Genomic DNA, 14,628 nt, shown 5'->3' with positions numbered 1-14,628 from the left:
ACTGGGCGTCAAGCCTGCATCTGAGGAGTTCATGCAGGCCATCGGAGACATTTTCAGTGATATCCCCAGTCTTCCCCAGTCTGTGACATATCATTACCGATGCACGACGTCTTCACATGTCTTGGAGCGCCTTCTCAAAACGGGAATGACACTCAACCAGACAAGCACCTATTTAGACAGTTGGAATTCTGGGGCATGTGAGTCTCGGAAATGAGCCCCGATCCGTAGCGGGTTCAAAGACTTTGTGAGGCTCCAACCCCCACAACCAAGAGGAACTCGTCTCCTTTTTTGTGTATGGCCCATTCTTTTTTTTTTTTGGTTTGTTTTTTTCACGGGCTTTTCTAGCCGCTACAGGGAATGTAATCCCCAGTACTATTAAAATAAAAGGTTATATTTCGTCTATTTATACCTTCATCTTTCTATGATATTTGGTCTACCAATGAATTTGAGTTGGGCAGACCGAGCTAGTCCTTGAATGAAGGGTTAATCTGGAATGCTATCTAAAAAACTGTCCAAGTCTGACTTGAAAAATGCTACCGGATCAACAAGGCTACGTATTCCCTACGAATATCAGAGGGAAGCAATCAAACAATGAAGGAGCCCAAGAAAGAAGAGAAGAATACGAGAGAGCGATCATCCTTCTACCTTCACATCTTGTCTCACACTACGCGAGGAGGATTTGGATTAAGCTCTCAGAGATCGTAGGGAATAACGGAGAGTGGATACTCCTTGTGATTCGCGTTATGCTATTTTTATATCGGGACTCGCTGATACGATTTTTAAGATGAAGCTATGTCTTCTACGCACTTATCTTCGAGTCAAGGTACTTTAGCCCGAGGTGAAGGACCGTAACTGTCAACCTCATTTGTTAGAGTTCGCAATATATCATAAGAAAGATTGAAGGTAGGATGTAACGAATATAACGCCATTTCTCACTCGTGTATAAGCTAGTACTAGTTGGTGATTTTCAACGTCCACGTGTAACTTTGCGGGACATAGATATATAGCCTGTTGAGAATATTTTAACAACAATAAAAAAACCACAAGAGATGGAGAGCCATCACACTATATACGAGATGATCGAATTCCGTCACTTTAGGTTCGTTGGCGGCGCATTAGGCATCGAGAGACCTTCAATCATGGGTTAGTCTTTAGCAACCCCAGAACTTAAATCCGAGATCAGGGGCTCATTTATCTGCAGAGAGACGTTCAGATGCCAGAAATTGTTCCAACCGTAGAGTTCTAATATAAGGCCTGCTTTTGTTTTAGGGGTTGAGTGGTTTCATTTAATCACGCCGGTTACTTGAGAAGGCGCTCCAAGATGTGGGGGAAAGTACAACAGACTCTCCCTTGTGGTCACTCAGGCGACTATCAGGAGAGGGAGACGATCCCAGACGGGGAATGACATGAGGGGATAAATCAACCGAAAAAGTCTCCAATAAAAGGCCTAGCAAAATGAACATCACTCAGGGATTGGACGATACAGCATGACGAGCACAGGCACGAACGTAGCAATGTCATACCTCTCACGTTTGTGTTGATAGTGGGGTATAGGACGGAGCTCTTCCACGTAATCAAGCACGATCTATGAAGTCGACGGCTCTACTTGCAGGGCGCACATGGGGAGCAGAGGAGAGTGGGTGAAAGACGCACGCAACTTCCAGAAGTCACACATCTTAAGAGAATAAGGCTCGCAATCCCTGCGCCATACACTATCAGGGAAGAGCAGTAGTATATGCTGATAATAGTTCTCTAATCGTTGTACTGTGTCGTATAAGGAAGAAGAGAGCGAGCTTGACTCATCTGGTGAATTTTGCTCTACATTCAGATGGGATTTGGGTAGAGCTCAACATTTTAGAGATGTATATTTGATATGTCCATCTCAGCTGTCGAGTCCGTTGTTAATCTTAGATAGGGAGAAATAGACCTTGCTGAGATTGAGGTCTATGTGTTCTCCCACTACGCGCTCGCATATTATGTGAATGACTACGTACTAGACTTTAGTCGATTGCCCCGCTCGCCAGGTAAAAGAATAGGGTGACTACAACAAGACTATGTGGGTTCGGGAAAAAAGATATACTTGGGGATAATCATACTGCAAAATCCAGGGTGCTTCCGTCGTAATAGCGCCCGCTCGTGTCACAATTGCTCACGAGAGTCGCGTACATCACAGACATCAGGTCGAACCGTGCACCACATCAGCAAACGTATGTCCTGTAAGTTAGATAAGCTGTTAGTATGACTCTCCCGTCTATAACACGTAGACTCGGGCTTATGAACGAATGCAACTCCAACCCGTCCGTGTAGAGACTTGCCACATTGTCACGGAATTCTTAATCGGCGCGCCGAGAGAGACAAGCAAAAAAGTTCACGCGGTATCATATTCGCTTGTTTTTGATGGAATACGACGCATACATTCTAAGGATCACAATCCAACTCCTGTCAGTGTAACTTAAATCAGTGCAGAACCCTGACCTACTCGGAATACACGACATAAGATAGTGAATTGCCCCTTCTTGCTAATGGAGTGATTATATTGTATGGAATGGATATATTGGCTTATCAACCAGATTGGTTGAATTGTGATTTGTAATAATCATTGCCCTCGAGGCTGGATGAATCCTAGAGAAGGGAGAAGCTCTCTTACGTTCGCGCGAGCACTTTCAACAGTGGGCTGACTACCCATGTCACGGCGGGCTTGGTCGTGCCTGCTATCGGCAGCGTGGGCCATTCCATAGCAGTCTCCCGAGCTGGGGAGCCGATCTTCAGTTTCTAGAGCGGGTTGAGCCTTTTTTAGCCAGTATGTTGTGAAGGCGGTTCGGAACATGATGAGTGGTCAGTGTAGTCAATGACTAGTGTCCTGTTGAGTGTCAGCACTTTCTATAGGAGATTGCACGCTCTGCTCATGGTCGCACACCTTCACTAAACTACCGACTCTATATTTCTGTAGGATTGAGGCCTCCAATGTTTATTGGGGTAAGGTTGCCTGAACAGCCCTCATCGATGAGGGGCGATATTGATAGTATATTAACCGGTCTTATTTCGGTTGCGGCATTTGTTAAAAAGGGAAGACACGCTCTGCTGCGGAGAAGAGTCGAATAAGAGCATCGCCGGTAGTACCATCTAACGTATGTTCTCGTCTTATCGCCTCATTCAGCTTGGTTCTAACTCGAAATCTAAAGAGACAAAGGTACTGAACTCGTCACTCATTATCCTCCATATGATGGCCACTAGTGCTCTCCTATTTTCAGAGATCTGCAGAGCGCCGAGCTCGGAGTCCAAAAGATGGTTTTCAGATCAGTGGAGACATGAGATATGAGAAGGAGACTTTTCTACTGTAGTTGAGAGGAGAGAGTTTGTAAAAGGTTCGCGAGTTAGAGTGCAGTATTACGCAATATATTATCATCTATATACGATCAGCATTGATACTGTATTGTTACAGCTTTATTCAATAAGATATATCACATATTATTCCGATCTCTCTGGTGTTATTCTATAGTAGTTGTACCGTGAGTCTACGATCCTTATATCTGTAGATATATGAGGAGAGTCCCTATTAGTTCCGCTGAAGCGGATGACAGAGCTTAGATAATAAGTACAACCTGGATGTCCATCTCTTACTGCGCGGTTCTCTTATGTATTGGTGCAACTCACCCTCATGCTGCCTTCAATACAGCAGTAAGGAGATTGGTCCTTGTATGGTTGCCGATATGGTGCAGTAGCGTACATATATAGTTCGACATTGGATAGCAAGTTATTGAGAGCATGAGTAAAGTTCTCCACGTCGTTCTATATTCGGACATAAGGCAAGTGGGTCTTAGACTAGAGTACTCAGTTGGGACAGGTCTAAACATAATAGAATTACGTTGAGTCAGAACTTGAAATTAGCATATATATCAAATTAAATAACAAGTAAATATGAGACTTAGCCTCGAGTATGTGAGAAGCTAGTATGAGTCTTTACTTGATCTTGACTACTGAGGATTCCAATCCAGTAGCAAGTAAGTGGAAGTCGGAACATAGAGAAAGATAAATATATAATAATATGCCGAAAATAGCGTGCGAATACGACAATTCTGTGATAAGCTGAGACGATAATAGCATGCGAGAGAGATCATTGTCGCCCCTTATAAGTAAAATGATATATACCGACATCTTCACATGGTTATTGAGGTGGGACCCGCATGTCTTCATATAATATTACTGCATCGACGTGGGATGAAAACTATATGCGTCCAGTATAACAAAACGATTTGTCACTGAGAGAGAAATCTATGTATTATCTGACATGTCTACGAATGCAGAGATTGATCACTACGTAGTGTGAGTATCTCTTGAGAGAGCACACATGAAGGCATCTTTCATTAACCCTACTCTATTTCTCATTGCAGAGTACATAGTCATATAGATTATTGCACGTGCTAGAATGGGAGCGCACATCTGATAACAAAAGGTCAAGCCCAAAAGTTTTTTGATTCGGCAGAGATATTAGTCTAACGCCATTACACGGTTTTATGCGTGCTTGCTTTTCTCCATGCTATACGTCGCATTTGTAATTAATCTATTTGAATTCTCAGAGATCAACTCTTCTCTCTCTCCTGAGGAGTAAATCGTGAACTTCTTCTATCGCAGGAAGACCAATCAGATATGTAATTCGACGCGTACTCACATTTATGCGTAAAAGTTTTGGTAATATAACGAGTTTGAGGAAATGAGGCACAGAAATTGTCTCAGGGCTCTCCTATCATAGATACACGTGCTTATGAGAGAGATTTGGTATTGAAAGGTACTCAAGGTCTCAATAACTCCAATAGAGCTTAGCGTTATAAGATAAAGAAAAAATATACACGATCACGAGAACTAATTTATGATGGCGGAGAGAACGTATTACCATTTTTACCATTTCTCTGGACCATGGAGATGCCGCTTGACCATAAGTCATCATTGAGTTACCCAGCATGAGTTAATGTCGAACACGTAAATTGAACATCCTGAATTCAGTGTTGATGCAAAGTAATCTTACAATCATACAGAAAGGGGAGGAAGCAATTCTCTGTACACCATGATAGTGGTTGCCATATCCATTAGCTTAGGTAACGATATTTCTTGATTCGGACATAGGCGACCTTACACGATTCACGCGATCTGCGACACTGTCCTTCCTTTTGACCAATATCGACAGAGATCCAGAGCTATTAGGTTGGGCACGTTACATTGAAGACATATTATGACTCTCGAGACAAGTCATCTTAGGTTCATAAGTGATACGGTGTCATACCTTCATACTTTTCGCTATAGACTCACAGGTCGAGTATTGTTTACGGGTCTTATGCAATATGTTATGGGTAATTGTTTGTAAAATGAGTCATCAGTTACAGATGGTACTAGTTGGAGCAAACCACCATTGGCCTACACATGTACTTACTTAACCTTGCCAGCGAGAGCGAATACACCGCGAATCATTATAGGCCTCACGGGCGTCTTATCCTCTTCAACCTGCACGAACTTAGAACTCTATCAATAGTGGAAGAACGCGATACGTGAGCTAGGATTGAGCCGTTCTTCACACGCTTTCTATTCAAAGACCTCTCACTAGTCAGTAGATACCGGAAGAGGTACCGAACTTATATTCCGTATCCGACGGCACTTTTCACTCGAGCCTTACAATTAGTAGATTTGCCACTTATATGTGCGTCAGAGATTGGAATTTCCAGAATAAATCGTAAAATGAAGTGCGTATTTCAAGAGATTTTGAGAGCTGAGTTGTGAACACGAGGGATCTGATTGTTCGCCAACGCACACAGATACAACTAGATTCCAGATACCGTAGACCGTACGCTTTTGTTCTTGGATACACCAATGTATATGTTGCAGACTATTCCATTTCCAATATCGACTTCCTACATATTGATTGTAGGTGGCCAGAGTATTATATTAGGCATGGATTCTATTCTGATGTGATGCCAGGTCTATCTCAGCACCGGACCGTCGATTCGCGATATGCGCATATTATAATGTGATATTACTCTCAGAGAGTTCTCATGTACTATTGAACAGATTTTTTTTCCCTGTGCTCCAAGATTCCGCAGAAATCTCAAGGTGCGACATACTCTGATTACAACAGCTCTAGAAATATCGAGTACTTGTGCGCAGCAATTCGGCTATGTCAATCATCAAGCATGAGCACCATATGTACTCTATTGAGAGGGTAGCTCAAGATCCAAGAAGATGTGCTGAGAAATCTATCTACTTAGTCATACGTAAAGTGGGACCGGCATCGAAGGAATATCATGCCGGATTCTTCCCGCCGCGATTCACAACATGATTCTCCTAAATCAGAGGGACACTCCTGAAAGCCAGCCTCGCACGGCTCGAGATGGCATTGTAAATAGCAGATTCATGAGATACGAAGTAATACGGGAACAAGAAGTGATCGCGTCGAGTTGAGGTGAGAACGTCTAGGTTACTAAGGCCTGGGTGATACGCCTGTCGGATACGGCTACATTCTGAGGAGCGTGATTTAGTTATTTGTGTTGTGAGATAAGGTAGTTAATAATAGTCAGAATGCTATTATTGTCTATGGGAGAGTTTTCAATGGCTCCATTCCATCCATGTTGGCCTTCATATGGCCGTGAAGAAGAATTCGAGTATCACTGTGAGAGTGTCCCAAATCAATGATATGACAGACTATTATATGAGGTCTTTTTGCAACGTCAAGGGTGGTGCTTACGAATTGGCTGAGCCGATAGAGTGGTGACCTACTGTCTATCTCAGATCGTCTAAAGACAGACAGTGCATGTGGCTGTCTGTTGACAGAGATGTTTTTTACCGACTAACCGATTCTCGGCTAGCTTAGCTGAGTAGCTACTGCTCGTTCCTTGGGTTGTGTGCCTGGACTACTTGTCGCACTTTCTCTCCTGAGGGCCGACCATCCCTATAACTTCCGTTAGTTATCTACCGAACCTTCGATATTGCTCATCTAGACTTCAGCAAAAAGTTCCCTCTAATATATTGATGCATGATGCGAGATATTCACTCACCTGATTGTCATATCCCCATACTTCTCGAGGCGCGAGATTACTTTCATTGGCGGTATAGTATTCTAATGGGACTCAGCAAATTTGGACCTTCTTGATGTCTATGCGGCTAATGGCCAGTATGATTGTGTGGCCGGCACGAAATCGAACACAAGTTGTTGTTTCTTCGTTGGGCCGAACCAGAGACCTTCAGTATGTTGCTTTGCGCGAGATGGGTGGTGGTCCGACTGTCCATCTTAAAGGCCCTCTTGCATATATTGAGACTATTGACGCTTCGCGCGAGCGAGTATGTCATTATAGAGGCCTAAACAGTCACTTAGCACAATATGAATTCGAGTACGCCGTCAATAGGTCATATGGACATATAGTATACAAAGCAATATGAGTTACTGCAATCATTAGTCTCTCATAGCATATAATAGATCGTGTGTGCGATAAACGTTTTGATAATGACGAGAGAGTATGACCAATACAACACTCAGTGCTAGTTGCACATGGACCTAACCACTCGTCAGTTCATGGAGTATGGATAACTCTACAAAGGGTTAATGTTTATGCAGCGATCAGCGAATCGTTCCTTGAGGCTGTTCTCGAGATAGACTCTGTTTCTCTTTATTCGCTCATATCGAACCACCGAGTATCATAAGACAGTAGCTTTTGTCACGCAAGAATCCTGAGCAATATACTTTCTCACCTCGAAGCTGATTTTACAATAAAGAAATAAGCTGGAAGTGTGTTTTTCTCAAGTTCCTCACGGTGTCAAACTTTACCTTCATGGAGTTTTCTCGAGAGAGTCATGGCTAATGAGTAATTCATTTCTCCGTGTTCCGGGCGAGGGAAACTCCACACACAGGAGTGCACAGAGCACAAGAAAGAAGTACGGTGATGCAATGGTGTATAGGGAGCGACCTATACACAGTAGATGCTCCAGTTTAGACTGCTTCCTAGTGGCTGCTAAATCTGTTAGGTTCACTCCGGCTTTATCATTTAACACGGTGAATGCACGTCTACTCACTTTGTCAGAAGCTACATTAGTGAGCTATTATTCAATTGATTTACACGCATATCTCTGTCTTTCTAAGACTGAATAACCCAAAGAGTATCAGTTTGCAGTCACGGAATGGCAGAATTCCGATTGTCTGATAGAGTCCCTAGAGGGCCTTCTTGTTGTAGTATTGCCATTACTAATGGGAATAATCCGTTTGAGATCGACAGAGAGTGAGACTCTCCACTAGCTAGAAGGATTCAGAGGGCTAGTTACATCATTCACCAGCAGGTTCCTTCTCATTGCTAAGGAGATTCAGGTGTAGTCCTATCAAATTATATGCAGAAAGATCGATGAACATATCCAGTTGAGGAAATTGTGCTTAAAGCATTCAAACGAAGTGGTTGAATCATTCGCACGCTCTTCATAGGCAGAGAGTAGATACGACGCAATTGCTTTAACCGATTTGTTCCACTTATAAGCGATTGCCAGTCTCGATGACCGAAATAATCGCTACGACGTATTGCTATTCGGCGCGATTGATGCGAATTTGCACGTCTGCAAGGAGCTGAGCTGAGCAGCGAGGATCAGTATGAAAAGCAATGTACATAAGAATCTTTATTCACTAGAGACAAGGTCACATGCAAGGGCTTTTGAAGAAGCAGCTCCTCTGGTATTAGAGGCTTGAATGTGAGGATCGAGAGAGCAGAGTTGAGACTGGGTGCAGATATTCTTAGAAAGATACGCGAAAGGTATGTGAGTGACTGAGGAGAAAATCTACATCTTTTCAAAATGTCGAGGATCCTAGTATAGGCTCTTGTTTCAACCAGGTTAGGGTGAATTGGCAGTGTGACACTCCTTCATCGTTCATTTATTGGCCAGTGCATACTAACGAGATAAGGCAGGTACGAGTTGGACTTGAGTAATGATTATGACCTAGGATTTAAGTCACGACTGTCGATCACATAAGTAGAAAATAAAGCTGACAGAAAGAATTGAAGAGCTGCAGGTAGCATTTCCCAAATATCGGAGCGCGAGCAGTCGCGTATCAGATAAATGAAACGTATTTATATTGATCCTACTTTTAGAATCCGGAGGATTCTCTGAGTCTCAATGGTCAAAGATTTGAAGAATTCAGTTGGTACCCTTATATTAGATCGAATTGTATATTATCAAATTATTGTTTCAAGTGAATTTCTAGATGTACACCTCTCAACTCTGGTAGGGTTATTGTAAATGCTATTGAGAGAAAGTTTGTCTACTCACAGGATAGAATCACGACAATACATATTCGACATATCGACCCATCTATGAGATTTCTTATGATACTATTATGTGTAGGGTCTGACAATATAAATACACATCATTTTGAGCGCTGATATGCATCTAAATGTATAACTCAGAGTTATTATTGAATTATAGATGGGGTCTATCATAATTAAAGAGAGAAAATTATTGTATACTCACAAAGAGTCTAAGGTATCCTCCACTCCGAGGACCGCTGTGTTATATACTTGTGATCGAGACGCATTTCGGTACAAATCATAAGCTTAATCCCGTGTTTCGCATTTGATAGTGAGTGTTCAGTGTATTGCTCGATAATTACTTGACTCGTCTCGATGTTGTTGTATACCCATACCAGTACGAGGATGTTCATTAGCTGGACAGAAGATAGAACTAGAATGTTTATGATAGAATAGGAACATGCTCTGTCCTCATACGGCACTTTCTCCGGCATCTCTTTGCCCATCTTTGTTTGAGAGAGAAGACTTCTACTACCGACGACTGCCAAGAATGTAAAAACATCAGTGTAGCACCTACGCTTTATATTGCTCCACTCGCGATACAGTGCGACTGTGTTACAGACCACTCGTTAAAAGGAGAATTTGTAAAATAACATTCAAATTCAATCGCCAGATCAGTGCACACATTCGACTTCTAATACAATGCGAGTCACAGACGTCATGTATGTTTGTGGATCGAGACAGTCATCATCTATCTGTTCGAGAGAGAGAGGGTACACTAGAGTAGGTTCTCACTTTAACATTGCCGTGAGAGGAATCCGTCACCACGGTTGGACTGAGAAGCGCATATTCCTATAAATGTCTTACTCTTATGTATCGCATTCTAGGATGCTATATGCTTGTTCTATAGCCGGCGGTTCTTTACTAGTGGCACATTGGTATCAAATAACAATCTGAACTATGGAAGAGGACTATTCTCCCTGCGCCATATCTTATTGACGCTACCAGTCACGCTGGTAGGAGCATACGAAAGACGCATATGTTACAATTTTGACTGCTAGTTTGATCGCATGCTATATATACTCAATTGGTCATAAATCACTCTCGCCTAGACACAGTCGCTTACATTGGTGCTGTTAACCTCCCCTCACGTGCGATCGTCTCACTTCTGTCTTTGGCACCACTTCCTGTTGATCAGTAAAATTCCACTATAAAGAGTGTCGACATATCCTGAACGCAAAATATTATCGAAGACAGTCGATGGGAAGAGTATCAGTTACTTTGAATATACAGTTTCTCATTGATGATTTGAGAATAGGGGCACAAAGATGGATAACCTTTGCCTCAATACCGTGAGCCTTATTTTGCCTATCTGCACACAACCACAATCCTAACTATTTGTCGGAACTCGAATACGTGTCCGATTATTGAGCATAATCTACTACATTCTTCTCTCTAAAATCATAGATTCCATCTGTGTGTCATGGAGATCGACCCTACGCCACACACATGAACCATTCTTTTCAGAAGATATATGGGATTAAGTGATATCCAGTTCACACAAAATCAGTAAGAAGAAGTTCGCCCGGTTCGAAGAACTAGAAGCACAAGGCTTTTTTGCGACATAATGTAAGAAGGTTTTGATATCTTGTCCGTATTAGGAAAAGAACACTCTATATTGGAAGGATCCGCATTACCTATTGAATTACCATGGCCAGAATGGACAACCTCTTATGTATGTTTTAGCTGGTTCAGAGTGAACGTTTGGAGATATTTCTGGAAGCTATATTGATATATAATATTGCTCACATGGGGAGGTTATATCACTACCAGACAACAGGTCTCATATAGCTCTGAAACACATCATCGAGCGTGAAACGGTCTTGACTTAGAGTTTCTATCTTATGTCTTTGTTCATTGCTAGCTGTGAATAGATTGTCCAGGGAACTATATAGTACTCTTAGCTGTGGAGCGATCGGTCGCTGTGCAACACAGAATGGCGCGCACGCACTAGTGGATTGCTCACCCAAGTCTGCAAACTCCTAGACCCAAAAAACACAGAGACCCACTTACATCACATATGTGCATTGGCGGAGTTGCAGATCAGCTCTCACTACTAGTGAGACCTCTGACGTGTATATCGGAGTTATGCTTATTCGTCGACCTCTGTATAGAATGACCACGCTTTCACATTATTCATAGTCAGATGAAACAGTGAGATGTCATAATGATCATGGTATACATCTCGACATGTGTCCTTGTTTGCATATTAATTACTTATGCTATAATATTAGGTGAGTGTTTATTCCCATCTGAGCCACAAGTCACAGAACTATTATCGTTTCTAGGCTTACTTTCGAGCAGGGACGGTAATCTATGCAGAAGACCAATAGCTAGTATATTAGAAATTGTATGTTATGTGTATAGATACTCTAGCGTTCTATGGTATCACGAGGGAAATGGGAGCATTCGTACGCCGGAAAACGGAAATATGCTAAGGGTCAGATACTATTAAGCGATCCGAGAAAACATGATGTATTGTGACACGATACGACAGTAATTTTACAGATTGTATAGAGATCTTGTAGTGGCTGGGGTAATTCATCGCGCAGACTTTTGCACACAGGGAGAGATTCATATCTCGAGCTAAGCTGAGATGAGCTGTTGTGAGAGTGTGTTCGTGAGAGATCGGAAGATGTGATCGCACGAGAAGAGTGTGGTATCACACACTCCTAAAGCTGGTAGATTTCGATGTCCCACGGGATACTTATATCACGTATCTAACTACGGATGGCCCCATCTTCGTTGATTTGGGTGCTAGAGTAATAGGTAGAGTAAGTTATGATACTTGCATGCAGGAATATTTTATATATCTTCGTTAGGAGAAATTTCATATGCTATTGGTGTTAGTTTTTACATTTATTGATACATCGTTCTAACGCACACAGTGTATATCTCATGCCTGTCAGGATGTTACACAAGTTATGCGACGCTTGTATCGCAAACCTGAGAAGACATGCGACTGTATCTCACATTCAATTAATTTCCACATTACGCATCGCAAACCACGTATTGTACCTGCGAGGCGTGTTTTAATATCAATGGTGATCAGCGGTCGCATATAGACAAACATTTTATGTTCTTAGGCAGATGGGACAACAGATATGGTGGATTTGTCGAAAAGGATAGGTTCAGAGACGAAGTGCGTATTCACAATCGACGAAGATCCTAACGCTGCTCCCAAATGCGATCGGTCTCAATGCGTCCTTGCTGACTGCTTTTGCTCTAGTCGATGGAACGCAGGTACCGGGCGACCTTGAAGTGGGCCAAGTACCTCAAATGGTTACCTTGACTTTCAACGGTGCTGTGAATAGTGACAACATTCAATTTTCCAAGAAATATTCAAGGAGGATTTCATCAACCCCAACGGATGCTCGATTAAAGGAACTTTTTTTGTTAGTCACAAATATACAAACTATTCTGCTGTACAGGTGAGAACCAGCGTTACGCTTGCAATACTAAAACCTACCTACATACCGTCTGATTACCTCCGCATTTTTTAACATGGTGCATTTCAGGATCTGCACAGGCGTGGTCACGAAATCGGGGCATTTTCTATCACTCGCAAAGATGATCCTCATATTGACCAAAGCACTTATGACGATTGGTTGGCTGAAATGGCGGGCGAGTTTGATCATTGAACGGTTTTCAAAACATCACAAGATGGCTCTGTCATTGGTATGCGAGCCCCTTATCTTCGAGTGGGTGGAAACCAGCAATTTCTCATGATGAACGACCAATTCTTCATTTTACGACTCTTCTATTGCGGCTCCTTTATCTAGAGTGCCAATTTGGCCTTATACTCTTTTATACAGGTAAGGAAGAGTTTAACAGGTTTACTTGTTTTTCACTGGGCTTGAAACTAATTTCTTTGCAAAATATTTGAAGAATGCCACACAGATGTCACGGAAATTGCTCACAATTGCCCATCACGCAGTCATCCAATTTGGAGCTTGCCTATCAACGAATTGGACCGTCGAGATGATCCAAACTATGATGAGCGTTTGTCTGGTTGCACACTTGTTTCCTCTTGTTCTAACATTTACGATAAGCAACAATTTCGAACGCTTCTAGAGCACAACTTCAACAGGTAAGAAAAAACATTTAGAAACGTCATGTTTACGTTCTCATAGCCACTTTGTTGTTAGGTGGCACCTTCACAAGTACTTGACTGCACTGGATATGGACAAATAATCACAAAACAATAGATGGCTTTCCAATAAAGGTCATAATATCAGTCCATGATGAAAAATACTGCATTAATTATGTGCAGGATTGTATTAGTTTTATTGCAAGTTGCAATTTACGAACAATTGACTGTAGTTTCCAAATGATTAAAACGAAATGCTTTCTGCTCAAAGTAAAACAAACAAAAAAAGAGAATGTTGAAAAAAGCAACATACTAAACAATTTTGCCTTGTCTTATTTCAATGATATTGAGCTTAAAATCAAATTTTGCAGGCCTTTTAAACGAAAAACCGTTTCACTTTCGAGTTGGGATTTAGTCATGATGCTTGGAGTAGTCACTAGTCATTAATGTGATTGGTAAAATTGGCAAAATATTTTCAAATCTTAAATTTTAGGATTATGGATCCAACCGAGCGCCCTTAACTTTAAGCTTCTCCAGCAAACGTTTGAAGTGGTAAAGACGTCCGTTCACACGAAACACCGTGAGCTCCTTGAGGCAGGGGAGAGAGCAAGTTGGTGAAACGACGACTTAAAATCCAACTTAGAGAATACAGTGCACCCCAACAGATCAGCCTTTATGGATTCAATTGTAGGAATGGATATATGGCTATCAACCAGATTGGTTGATTGTGATTTGTTATTTGCCCTTGGTTCTTAGGGGCCACTTGGATATTGCTTACCATAGGGCTGGTGCATGATGGGGTTCCACTATACCGTCCCGGAGCATACCATCCATTTCTGCGTCGACCTTTACCAGCAGGTGGAACGGGTGTACCAGAGGGGTGCAGGCAACAGGCCTGTGGTGTCGACTCATAAAATGATCCTTCTGCAGGCCCACACCCACAAACACCGACCTATATTTCTGTAGATTGAGGCCTCCAATGTTTATTGGGGGTAAGGTGCCTGAACAGCCCTCATCGAGAGGGGCGATATTGATAGTGATATTAACGGGCTTATTTCGGTTGCCGCCAGTTTGTTTAAAAAGGGAAGACCACGCTGGCTGAAGAAGAGTCGAATAAAGCATCGCCGTACACTAACGTATTGTTCTCTTTCCTCCATTAGCTTGTTCTTTACGACCTCTAAAAGCAAAATTCGTAATGTCTTCATTCACTAA

General features: G+C 42.2%; 1 pseudogene; it reads left to right on the top strand.

Moving 5' to 3' along the window:
- The first annotated feature begins 12,430 nt into the window (after nucleotides 1-12,430).
- On the top strand, nucleotides 12,431-13,972 carry LOC131890743 (chitin deacetylase 1-like; annotated as a pseudogene).
- The last annotated feature ends 656 nt before the right edge of the window (nucleotides 13,973-14,628 follow it).

This window comes from Tigriopus californicus, chromosome 11, assembly GCF_007210705.1.
Source record: "Tigriopus californicus strain San Diego chromosome 11, Tcal_SD_v2.1, whole genome shotgun sequence".
In the NCBI taxonomy this organism is placed as follows: domain Eukaryota; kingdom Metazoa; phylum Arthropoda; class Copepoda; order Harpacticoida; family Harpacticidae; genus Tigriopus; species Tigriopus californicus.
This window is presented reverse-complemented; position numbering and strand designations above follow the sequence as displayed.